The 13345-nt window shown below is 49.9% G+C and overlaps 1 protein-coding gene across 1 annotated transcript in view; it reads left to right on the top strand.

Annotated features, from left to right (window-relative positions):
• Positions 1-559: 559 nt before the first annotated feature.
• The window catches only part of LOC116269539 (dynein heavy chain-like), a 102183-nt gene continuing 89397 nt past the window's right edge, over positions 560-13345 (top strand). The window contains exon 1 of the mRNA XM_031652717.1: positions 560-1147. The gene's annotated coding sequence lies outside the window, so the exon portion shown is untranslated. The remainder of the gene's footprint in view (positions 1148-13345) is intronic.

The following is a 13345-nucleotide window of genomic DNA, read 5'->3' on the forward strand; positions in this document are numbered from 1 at the left end:
TGTCCGTTCATTCACTCATTTAGTTTATTCTTTTAATCTTTTCATACCTTAGTTTTTGTATTCAGGCAGCAGATATTTATGAGGTGCTGTGTCAGGGTCTGTGGCCAGCAGACGAGGTCGCTGCCTCTTCCTGCGGTACCCACAGCCTGGAGAGGGAGACAGCCAGCCAGCAGGCTCTTCCCTCCCAGAATGACGGGAGCAGTGTGGGGCATTCAGAGAGAGGGAAGGGCATCTATCCCTGAGTGGGCATAGTCAGAGAGGGCCGCCTGGAGGAAGTAACACCCAGGCTGAGACTTGAAAGGCCGGTGAGAAGTGAGCAGCGTGAAGTGGGTCATGGGGAAGTCTGAAGTGCAGGGCACAGACTCGAAGGCAGGAGAGGGTAGTCCAGGGCCTGGGGGAGCAAGGAGCCCAGCACTGTGCTGTGCTACAGGGCCCTGGCCTGGGAGCAGGTTGAATTTTCATCCCTCCTCTCCCCATGGTCATGGCTACTGCTAATTCCTCCATTGGTGCTGATGGCCTCAGGCTGGGGGGTGGCTCTGGGGTGGGGTCTGGGGTGTCAATTCTGACTCCTGATGGGGATAACTCTGGGACTGAAAGCCCTGTTGTGTCCTGGGGACCACTGGGGCCAGAGCATCTGCAGTACCTGGACAGATCCCAGCTCTGAGGAAGCTGAAAAAAACATGGCATGCCTAGAAGGCTGAGCGTGGCTGGGACTTACATTTGAGAACCCAAAGATGACAAATATCGCTGTCTAATTCCAGGATGGTGGAGGGAGGAGGCCAGGGTGGGAGGATCTGAGCCGGGTGTGCAAGTGGGTGCGTGCTGGGGAGGTGACCTCCTCCGTGGGTGGTCCGCACCTGCCAGCAGCTGCGGGTGCCAATGAAGGCCAATGAGGTTTATTTCCCTGCGCCTTAACTTCCTTCACTCCCCTGAGCACCTTGGTGCAGATGAAAGAGGACGAAGCGTCACAATCTCACTGGCTGAGGATCAAACACAGTGCAGACGTGGTGTGGCGAGCACCAGCTGTGGTCAGGGACCTTCTCTGTGCACGACCCCCAAGCATGGAAACACGCTCAGCTGTGCCAGAAACTGACCAACGGACCACAAATCAATGTATCAATGTGACCAGCTGCCTCCTGCCAGGGAGGTAAGAATGTTCCATGAGAGCAGGTCCTCTTCCAAGCAGGAAGGAGCAGTTTTTCCGTTTCCAGCCTCCTTGGCACCCCTGAGGCTTATGGCCTGCTGTGTGCCTGGTGGAGGGGAAAAGGTCTCTCTCGATCACCCATAGCATTTAGGGAGCTGCTGGCAGGAAAGGCCAGGACTTGATGCTGGCTCTGCACGTGCACTGCTGAGCTTCATGCTGGGTCAGTTTTGAAAGTCCTGCTCCCCACTGACCATGCAGCCCCAGGCCTCTTCCACCATGGAGGCGGACAGCGGGGCCCCAGGGAATCTCCAGGGCCAGGCAGCTGGCTGGCCGTTGGCAATGTGGGCTCAGATTTGCTTTTTTTTTTTTTTTTTGCCATGGAGTGTCTGAGAGTTTTTCAGCGGGCTTAGCTGCTGCACAAGCCTGAAGAGGGAGGCTTTGAAAGGGGGTGGGAAGCTTGTGTCTGCAGGCTTGGCTCTGGAAGATGGTGCATGGGGAGGGGGACCCTCGGCCTGTACATCTTGGACAGGGTCAACTGCAGAAGGTGGGCACTCAACTGGCCGGCAGGGATGGTCTGGATGGAGAAGACAGCCGATCTGGGTCCAGGCTCTGCAGGGTTTTTATTGAGAACTATTAGACGCATTTCCTTTAAGAGGGTGCAGACGGAGCTGGCAGCATCTGGTGGATACCACAGGGCTTTGCAGGCGAGAGGTCAGACCAGGGAGGCCACAGGGTCCAGGGGGGCCCCTGGTTCCCTCAAATTTATTAGAGCCCAAGCCTGGGATGTCAGAGGGACGTCTTGGTGACATGCTGGGGAGCTGGATGCAGTCTTGTGAGAGTGTAGATTCGGGGTGCATTCCAGCCCTGCTGTGTAACTGGGCAAGTGGCCCAGGCCCCTTGAGATTGGACTTCCCTGTTGTGGGATTATGTAAAGTTCCTAACAGTACCTCTCTGCTTCTGAGTACCTACTGTGTGCCAGGCCCCTTGCATCTCTCATAGGAGCGTGTCACATCTTGGAGGTGGGCATGGCCTCATTTCATGGAGGAGTTTGATGAGGCCTTGGGAAGGTGGTTAACTTGTCCACACCTGGAGACCTAGAACTGTACCTGGTCTGTCTGGCTTCAAGTCTGGGCTCTTTTCCCACCCTGTGTGGCTTTAACATGTGGGACTGTGTGTAGCTTTGTGCTGGTCACATAGTGGGTGCTCAGTGAACATTAGTAAGGTCCCTTCCTCTCCTTCCCTCCTCAGAGCCTCTTTTTCCTCCACCCTCTGGCTATGCTCAGCTCCATACACATTTATTGGGGGCCTCATAGGTGCAGGCAGCTGAGCCCAGGAAAAGACCTGTGCCTCACTTCTGCAGGGCAGAGGCTGCAGGGAAGAGGCTCCCCACCCCGCAGCCCTGCTTTCCACCCCCAGGGTGTGGCCATGTGGCGAGTTCTTGTAAACAGAATGTGAGTGGAAGGGTGACGTCATTAAATGACATCATCAGAGGTGACTTCATTAAAAACTGGGTGTGCCATCCCCACAGAGAGGATTCCAAGGGCCAAGGGGAGGGTGGGGCTACAGGATGGATGGAGCCTGGATCCTAAACGAGCCCGGGGAAGGCTGCCCGGCCAGGAGCATCGACACTGGATGTGACCTGAGACCTCGGCTGTTACTGTGTTAAGCCACTGAGACAGCAGCTAGCATCACCTTAACTAATCAGGAAGTCCACAGAGATGGCGACAGAAGACCGCCTTTTCCTCTGGGAGTTCACCAGTGCAGGAGGAGATAAGGCAAACACAAGACAGCTGTAACTAAAAGTGCATGTCGGAAAAGGACATGGGGGAGCTGGAGGCGGGAGAGTTCTCATGGGGGATCAGGGAAGAATTCAACACATGTGGCCAGGAAGAGACCATTTCAAAGCTGCTGCAGGAGAGGAAGGGAGCCCCGTCTGAGAGCTAAGCCCAGGTGCTATGTCTGAGGACCCCAGGGAGTAGTGGGGCCAGTTGGCGCAAGACTGAAGAGGATGGGCTTGATTTTGTAGGCAGTGGGGAGCCATAGAAGGTTAACAAGAGAGAGCATGCCAGAGGCCCTGTGCTTTAGGCAAATCTTTCTATTTGCTGTTCAGTGGCTGCCTGGAGCAGGAGATGTCGGCATGGGAGACCAGCAGCGTGCGGGAGGAGAGGAGCTCTGAGAGAGTGGACTCTCAGGACCTGGAGACAGAAGAGGGGCAGTGAATGAGGGCAGGCAGCCATGTGAGAGGTCTCTCTCCTCTCCTCCAGGCTGTGCCCCTGGTGTGGGGGTGGCACCCTTTATAGAGATAGGGAGCCAAGGGAAGGAGCAGCAGGATGCTGAGGGGGACTGTGCCGGAGTCTGTTGACCCCAAGGTGGATGAATGGCCCTTCCTGTGGTCTGAGGCCAGGTCTTGGGAACCAGCCTCAGGATTCTGCCCTTCTCTTTGGTGTGGTCTGGAGCTTGTTACTGCCAGGGGCAGGTGCCTCAGGGTGCATTAGGTAGTTGAGGGTCCCCAGAATGCCTGCGCAGCCCAGCGCATCCCTCCTGCCTCACAGGTGCCCCGTGCACACTTTCTGGAGTGGATGATGGTTTGGAGAGGGAGTCGCTCTGCAGAGCCTGAACATGCAGCACCGCGAGGTAGAGAAAAGTGATGCCGCAAGCACAAACATACCAAGAACTCATCATTTTTGTGTTGCCTTAAAAAATCTATAGACTTTGCTTTTTGCATTTATGAGAAATCTGCCTTGCAAACAGGTTTCAAAAATAATCCCTCTCGCATATCTTGTCGTGCTCACCATCTGCAGGGACAGGGTGTGGATGTGTGTGCATGGCCTGCGGGTCTAAGCCTGGGGACAGAACAGGACAGGACAGGCTTAGGTCATGTCAGGAGGGATGGGGTAACACTTGGAGAGCTCTGCGGTTGGCTGTGAGAAGCAGTGAGTCATGGGGCCACCGCACTAGCCACGGTTGGGGACTGGAGGGGATGCTGTGCATGGTCAAAGCCTGAAGTCAACCTGCTGATGTCAACCTGGAAGTGTCCACTGAGTCCATTCCATCCTCTGCTTTCCTGGACCCATGGCCCGGCTTAGGCCCCAGCAGCTCTTGCCTGGCTATGGAAATCTCTGAACTGGTCACCTGTGTCCAGTATCTTCTACCACACTGTCCCCAGGCAGATGGTCCTGAAAACCCATCTGCACCCCTGGCCACCACACCGATGATGCTTAAAAACTTCCCTCCATCCCTTAATGTCTACAGGATGAATTTTAATATTCTGGAAAGGTGGCACCCTGTATCCTTCGGCCCTCACCTTATTCACAGAGCTTAGAACCTTTGCAGTATCCCAGGCCTGTGTGCTGCTGCCTGTGTTCCGATGTGTTACTCTTTCTGCAACACATATCTTCACTTCTCTCCCATCTCTTTGTCTGGGTGGGGGTGAACCAACAAGGCCCAACAGTAACTAGAATAGCAGTCCCCAGAGGAGATGGGCATCTTTGCACTCGAATGACATGATGGCGTGCCAGCGGGTGGAGTTGGTGGGCGCATGCATGCATGTGCATTGTGTGATGGGTGCACCTTTGCATGCACAGCCTGGCTCCGGGGAAGGTCCCGTGGCAGAAACAGCTTATGCCTGAGCCTTGCTTGGCTCTTCCTTGGCTGTCCTGACTGTGCCCTGCTGCTGGACATCTAGTCACATCAGCCAACACCCCAAGCAGGAGACTCAAGAATTACTGCACATCCACAAGCACAGCCCCATGGACCCGCGGGTGTGGGAATTGGAGCAGTTATAATTTGCATAGGCCGACCCTCAGACGAGCAGGGAGCTGGAGATTTCTTGATAAGCAGCTGCACCGGTCTTTTGTAGCATAACAATGGGGTTCAGAGAGCAAGCATCTGAGTAGGCCTTGGCTGGGGAGCTTTTGCAGCTGGTTCTGTCTTTGCCAGCCACCGTCACTCAGCAGGCACACAGGAGACCTCAGCTGGCCTCCCAGGGCCTGTTTACAGCCAACCTGTGGCTCTTCCCGCCAGGCACGTGGCTGTGTCTCATTCTCACCCCAGCACTAAGAGATGGCTGCTTTTATCTCCTATGGTAGATGGGGACCTTAGGGGCTGAGCAAGAGGCCTCACAGGGACTGATGGCAAAGCTGGAATTAAACTTGGGCATCTCTGACTTCCAAACTCTGTTCCCTTCTGCTATACTTGCTGTCCCGGAGGAGTCAGAGAAGAATGGGCTTCACCCCCAGCCCCTTGCCTATCTCTTTTACCCTCAGCCCCAGCCACTCCTCTCAGACCTTCTCTTCTAGGCACAGTAAGCTTAAGTCCAGAGAGGTGCCCAGCTGACAGTGCCCAGCAATGCATGCCCTGTGGTCATTACGTGCATCATGTGGGCAGCCAGCATTTGCTGGAGGCACAGTCCATGCCACAATGTGGTTGTCAACAAAAATGCCGTAGACTCTTCTCCAGGCCCACGCCTCCTTGCCATGTGCTTTGGGAGCCTGGACTTGGCCCCGTGGCTTGCTTTGGCCAATGGAATGTGAGCAAATATGTTGTGAGTGGAGGCCTGAGAATGCTTTTGCACAGTGGGGCTGGCCCTTTGTTGCTGCTCCTGGAACTCTGCTCCCATGAGAAGATGCCCTGCAAACCTCCTGGGTGATGAGAGACCCGTGACCCAATTGCATCTGTTGCCCAGTTGCCAGCTTGCCAACTGCCAGGCATGTAAGCAAGGCCATTCTGGATCAACCAGCCACCAGCACACCCACCAGTGGACCACAGATGCAAAAGGGAGCCCAGTGGAGATCCGCTGAGTCAGCCCTAAGCACTGTCCAGCTGACTCACAGAACGGAGAACTAAATAAATGCATGTTGTTTTACTGGGTATATACCCAAAGGATTATAAATCATTCTACTTCAAAGACAGACACACACATATGTTTATTGTGGCACTATTCACAATAGCAAAGACTTGGAACCAACCCAAATGCCCATCAATCATAGACTGGATAAAGAAAATGTGGCACATATACACCATGGAATACTATGCAGCCATAAAAAAGGATGAGTTCACATCCTTTGCAGAGACATAGATGAAGCTGGAAACCATCATTCTTAGCAAACTAACACAAGAGCAGAAAACCAAACACCACATGTTCTCACTCATAAGTGGGAGTTGAACAATGAGAACACATGGTCATAGGGAGGGGAACATCACACACCAGGGCCTGTTGTGGGTTGGGGGGCTAGGAGAGGGATAGCATTAGGAGAAATACCTAATGTGGATGATGGGTTGATGGGTGCAGCAAACCACCACGTCATGTGTATACCTATGTAACAAACCTGCACGTTCTACACATGTATCCCAGAACTTAAAGTATACATTTAAAAAAATTAAAAAAAAAATGCATGTTGTTGTAAGCCACTAAATTCTGATGTGGTTTGTTACACAGCCAAACCTAACTGATACTATTGCCATGTAGCAATCCACCCCCACACTTAATTGCTTAAGCCAACCATTTGATCTTGCTCATGGATATGGGTTGGGGATTTGGACAGGGCACCGTGGGAGCGACATGTCTCTGCTCCATGATGTCCAGGGCTTCACTGGGAAGACTCAAGGCTGATGACTTGGGGTATTGGCAGCTGAGGACTGGAGTCACATGGAGGCATCTTCATTCATGGCTGCTCACTGACATTGTCTGAAACCTGGCATCTCGGCAGGGGCTGTCAGTTGGAGCCCCTACGTGTGGCCTCTCCACGTGGCCTGAGCTTCCTCACAGCATGGTGGCTTCCGGGTACCTGGACTTTAGTGGATGCCCAGGCTCCAAAAGCGAGGATACCAGCTAACAAGGTGGAAGGCAGATGCCTTTTATACCCTAACCTTGGAAGTCACACTGCGTCACTCCTGCTGTCTTCTGTCCATCCCAGGCCAGTGACAAGCCCTCTGCTCCCCGGAGATTCAAGGGAAGGGAATTAGACTCCACTTGGTGGGAGAGTGGTGAGGTTCCCAATGAGCATGTGTGGGAAAAGTGCACTGTGGTCGCCCTTGGAAAATACAATCCACTACTCACTGTCTCACCTGGTCCCCGCAATAACCCAGTGCCGGTACTATTATTATCCCCAGTTTGCAGATGAGAAAACTGAGGCCCAGCTAATTGGTCATGGGTGCAAGGCAGCATAGTGAGTGGATGTTGGAGCTGAGTCTGGCTCTAAAGCCTGTGCTTTACCCAGGCCCCTCTACTGCCTTTTACAGAATGTCTTTTTGTACTTGTTTGCTGGCTCAGTGGACTTCCAACTCCTCCGTTTCAGCTTCCTGCTCTGTCTGCACTGTAGTGAGTCACTGTCCAAGAAGCATCTGCACTTCTCAGTGTCTCTCCTGGCTCTGTCAGGGGTCCCTGTCAGTTCTGGGAGTGGCTGATGCTCAGGCTGCCTCCTGCCCGATGAAGGCACCTGTAAAACGTGGTCATGTGGGCATGGCCCAGAGAATGGGAGGTGGGCAGAGCCCTGACTTCGAGCCCAGGTGGGGTTTGGAGGCCGTGCGAGAGGTGGAAGCAGCGGCTCAATGTAGGCTTCCAAGGCCATGCAGGGTCTCCGTGCTAAAAGCAGGATTAGGTTGTGTTCCCTAATCCCGAAGTAATGGAAGTGAAAACGTGTGGACAAGTGGGGTGTGGTGGCTCATGTCTGTAATCCCAGCACCTTGGGAGGCCGAGGCGGGCAGATTACCTGAGGTCAGGAGTTCGAGACCAGCCTGACCAACATGGTGAAACCCTGTCACTACTAAAAATACAAAAATTAGCCATGCATGGTGGTGCACACCTGTAATCCCAGCTATTCAGGAGGCTGAGGCAGGAGAATCACTTGAGCCTGGGAGGCGGAGGTTACAGTGAGACGAGATCACACTGCTGCACTCCAACCTGGGCAACAGAGTGAGACTCTGTCTCTCTCTCTCTCTCTCTATAATATATATTATATGTGTGCATATATAATATATATATTATATTTGTGTGTGTATATATACACATATATATAAATGTGTGACTGACCACTGCCCTGTCTCCTACAAACACCGATCAAGTTTGAAGGTACCTAGCTGGTAGACAACTGAAATCCCGAGAGGATGGAGATGGGGGTCAGATCTCTGCACTTCAAAAGACCTTTGTTTTCTGTGTTACAAAAAGAATTATTATGTGAGTATTTGCAGCCCTGTTTCCACCTCTGACCCTCCTCCCAGCCCACTCAAAATTCTTCCTTTGCCCACTGGCATTATCCTCCTGTTGAAGGACCCGGACTGGGAGCAGTGTTCTGTGAGAGGCTTTTGGATTTTTATTGACATATGAAATACACTTGTGATATGTGTTGATGGACAAAATACCCACTAGCAGGAGAATGGAGGACGGGTGTCACACAACTACAGGACGCTCCATGAAATGTGAACTTCAGATACACAAAGAATACTTCCCAGGGTGAGTATGTCCCACAATTGTAAAAGCTCATGTGTCCTAAGTGTACAGCTTGACAAATTTTCACAAAGTGTGACCAGCCCCCAGATCAAGAGACAGAACATTCCAGGCTCCCAAAATGCCCCTCGTGTCTCTTTTCAGTAACTACCCACCCCACCCATTAGCTTGACTTCTTACAGCGTGGATGAGCTTTGCCTGTTTTTGGAAGATCACACACATGGCACCACCCAATTTGTATAATTTTGTGTCTGGCTTCTTCTGCTCTTCCTTACGTCTGTGAGAATCACCCGGGTTGTACACAGCAGTTGCTCATTTTGGGTGATATTGCTGTATGGGACCTGCTTGTACTACAAAAATTATTGTCGCCTTTCTGAAACTCACATGTAACGGGGCATCCTGTATTTTATCTAGCAATTGTATTCCATTCTCCTGTTGATGGGCGTTTCGTAGTTTTCAGTTTGGGGCTATTTTTAATAAAGCTGTGATGAATATTCTAGTACATATCTTTTGGTGAACATATGGACATATTTCTTTTGTGCATTTACCTAGAAGTGGAGTTTCTGGGTCATCAGGAACACATATGTTCAGTTCGGTATATCCTGCCAGACACTGTTCTAAATGGGACCAATTTATACTCCACCAGCAGCCTGTGAAAAGTCCAGTTGCTCTACATCCTTGCTGATCTTGGCATTTTTCTGTCTTTTTCATTTTAGCTGTTCTGCTGGGGATGTTCTGTTTTAACTTCATTGCTGTTTATCACTGATGGTTCGTGGAGCTGAGCACCTTGTCCCATGCTTAGTGGCCCTTTGGGTCTCCTCTCTCAGGAGGGGCCTATTCCAGCATGGTACCCATTGTTTGCTGGCTGTTGTTATCATTTTCTTGTGACCAGGTCTTGCTACATTGCCCAAGCTGGACGCAAACTCCTGGGCTCAAGTGATCCTCCTTTTCAGCCGCCTAGTAGCTGGGATTGTAGGCCACTGGGTCCAGCTGGCCCATGGTTTTCTAGGAATGTCTGCCTTTAAGAAGTTTTGTGATGCTGGACAAGCTTCAATCCCACACTGGGAGGCCGAGATCAGGGACATGAGGTCAGAAGACGAGACATCTTGGTTATCGACGGTGAAACCCCGCCTACTCTAAAAAAAAAGAAATTACTGGTGAGGGCGGCTGTAGTTCTCAGTTACTGGGAGGCCGGGAGGTAGAATGGCGTAAACCCAGGGAGGCGGAGTTGCAGTGAGCCGAGATCCGGCGGCTGCACTCCAGCCTGGGGCTTACAGAGCAAGACCTATCAAAAAAAAAGAAATTACTTTGTAGGCATTTCTTTTTTTTTTTTGGAGACGGAGTCTTGCTTCTGTGCCCCGTGCCGGAGTGCAGTGGCGCCAGATCTCAGCTCACTGCAAGCTCTGCCCCCGGCCACGCCATTCCCTCCTGCCTCAGCCTCCCGAGTAGCTGGTACCAACAGGCTCACACCACCCGGCTAGTTTTCTTGTATTTTTAGTAGAGACGGGGTTTCACCGTGTTAGCCAGATGGTCTCGATCTCCTGACCTCATGATCCGCCTGTCTCGGCCTTCCAAAGTGCTGGGATTACAGGCTTGAGCCACCGCGCCCGGCCTGTAGGCATTTCTTAAATGGTCTGGATACAAGTTGTTTGTCAGATATATGTCAAATATCTTCTCCAGGGGAGAATTTTGGAGAAGAGCTGAGAGAGAACTTCTGGTTAGTTGTAGGCCTTGCGGGTAACTCAGAGGAGGAATTGGGTGGGAAGAGGAGGAGTAAGAAGTGCTGCGGGAAATGAATTGCGTGTCATCTAATGGCCTTGGAGAGGCACAAGTGAAGACCACAGTGTGTTTCCTTTGGCTGCCTTCTTCATTCTGAGAATGAATCACTTGGGACCCTGTGGTATATTTAGATGTGACATGAGGGCATGGATGGGTTTCCCTGTATTGAGCTTATCATGCATCTTAAGCTGGGAAGCACTTTCTGAAAATGTGTCTGTCTCCACACAGATGGTATTGCATATTTCCGTACTCTGAGGGCAGAGGTCACCCTTCAGGGAATGGAGATCCCTATTTTTCATACAGGTATAAACATCTAAGAACAGACATTAGATAAGAGTAAGTTGTTTAGTATTTGAACACCAGTGGACTAAAAGTTACACTTAATTCATAAATCAAGACTGCACAGCAGATGATATTTATGGCAACTCTTGCTGGAGGAAATATTAAAAGTTGTAAGAATTTTAAATGCTGTAACATAAAATGCTACAATCTCTGGTCATAATTGATGACTTCCTCTTGTATGTATTGAATAAATTAATTTCACTGCTCTATAGATGACATTAATATGCTTTTATAATTAATTTAGTTCTGAGAGCTGCTTTGGGTGCCAGGATTTTATTGGAGGGAGAAAATGGCTCAAGGAAGAAGGTGAGATGTGAAGAACAATTTTGAAATCAAATAAAGAATAACATTCTAATAGGAAGTAGCATGCTTGGCATGACCTTGTTGTAAAAGAAAATACACCAGGAAATTGCTCAGAGGCAGATATTAAGGTCATGAATGTGCATGTTTATGATATTGCTGCCTTTTCATTGGGATTCTGTATTAGTTTGTTCTCATGCTGCTAATAAAGACCTACGTGAGACTGGCTAATTTATAAAGGAAAGAGGTTTAATTGAATCACAGTTCAGCATGGCTGGGGAGACCTCAGGAAACTTACAGTCACGGCAGAAGGGGAAGTAAACACATCCTTCTTCACATGGTGGCGGGAGACAGAATGATAGCCAAGTGAAGGGGGAAGCCCCTTAAAACCATCGGGTCTCGTGAGAACTAACTCACTATCATGAGAACAGGATGGGGGAAACTGCCCCCATCATTCAATTATCTCTACCTGGTCCCCCCCACAACACATGGGGATTATGGGAACTATGATTCCAGATGAGATTTGGGTGGGGACACAGTCAAACCATATCAGATCTTCATGTGCTAGTCTGTGGGGTAAGAATGGAGTATTATAGAAAGCATGCCCCTCTGGTGGGGATCATGGAGCTATCTCAGAACTCGAACCTTCTGTGTCTTCCAAAGCTGTTCTCAATAGCAGGATTCTGAGGGGCCCAGGATGGGGCACTAAATTATCAGGATGCCAGCTTCTTAGAAAGCAGACTCTTTCCCAGTAGGTTTCTTACAATGAAAACGATCAAAATGTAACATAGAGCTCATTTTACCTTGCCAGGCACCATGCTAAATTCTTTGTATTTATTTTATTAATAATAATTATTTCTTAAAAACCTTTAACTTATTAAGAATGCATGCTTATTAGATATTCTTTAGAAAATATAGTTCGACAAATTCAGCCATAATTTCACCCCCAGAAAGTGTCATTCCGACTGCTCTGGTTTAGGAGGGTTTTGGAAGCTAGAGCCCTGTACACTGGTGGATATTAGGCCAGGCATTTTTTTTTTTTTCCAAAAGTTTCCCTTTCCAAAATGTGAAGGTCTAGTAGTTTGCTTGGAGAGAATCTTTTCTGTTTTCTTTTCTCTCCAGTGCTTGAGTATAAGATATTGCTTGATTTGAAAAACTGTATTTCATTAAAAAGCCCTCAAGACATGGTCAGTTCAGATGCAATTGTGGGAAAGGAAAATGATATTTTTCTATTTCTGAGAAGCACAAGTTGAGGGCTCAACACACAGTGAATGCCCAGGAGCCGACGTTAAACAACTGAAAAGATTAATTGGAAAGAGGGATCCCCAAGCACAATTTCCCCTGACTTAATATTTCACGAATGAAGTCAACCCTGACTGAGCACAGGCTACATGCCGGGCACAGGGAGGGTGCTGGAGGCTGCTGTGTGGTATCTACCTGTTGTGTATGTGTTGGGCATACATGTGAGTGCATGTGTAGTGTGTGCTGTGTGCGTCTGAGTGTGTGTGCGAGTGTGACTTGTGTGTACTCACGTGTGTGCGAATGTGTGCTCATGCAGTTGTATGTGTGTGTGTGTGCAAGTGTGTGAGGTTGTGACTCTATGAGTGTGTCTTCATGCATGTGTGTGTGTGAGACTGTGAGTGGGTATGTGTGCATGTGTGCAGGAGGAGAGGAGCAGATGCAAAGGGAAATAAATGCTGCTATGGGAGCCCAGGGGGCTTGCCAGGGAGAGTGCATGAGACCTGCACACAGCACTCTCTTCCTTTGATTTGCAAATCCCTCCTGGAGCTCCTTTCCCACCTCCTTTCCTCCTCTATTGCTCTAAACTCTGAAACCAGAATTGCTTGGGGTTCTTCATATAACCTCTCAACAACCCTATCCTTCCAAGGGAGGATAAACTGACTTTCACAGCCAGTATCCCCAATCTCAAGTCCTGGTCCCTCAACCGGACTTGGGGCAAAATGTTTAGAGAGCATGGTAGGCAGCCTTCAAGATGGCTGCCTCCTGAAATTCAGGCTTTTGTGAGATCCCCTCCCCTTGAGGATGAGCTGGACCTGTTGATTCTCTTCTCTTCATATTCATAGAAGATGGCAGAAAAGACAGAATATGACTTCCACGATTAAATTACAAAAGGACTTCCGTCTTAGTGATCTCTCTCTGTCTCAGATCGTAAGCTGCCATGCTGTGAAGACACTCAGGTGGAAAGGCCCTGTTGTCATGTGAGGCACTAACTCTCAGTACCTCGGAATGTGACTATAATTGGTGATAGGATTTTTAATGAGATAATTAATTAAAATGAGGTCATTAGGGTTGGTCCTAATGTATTATGACTGGTA

This window comes from Papio anubis, chromosome 11, assembly GCF_008728515.1.
Source record: "Papio anubis isolate 15944 chromosome 11, Panubis1.0, whole genome shotgun sequence".
In the NCBI taxonomy this organism is placed as follows: Eukaryota; Metazoa; Chordata; class Mammalia; order Primates; family Cercopithecidae; genus Papio; species Papio anubis.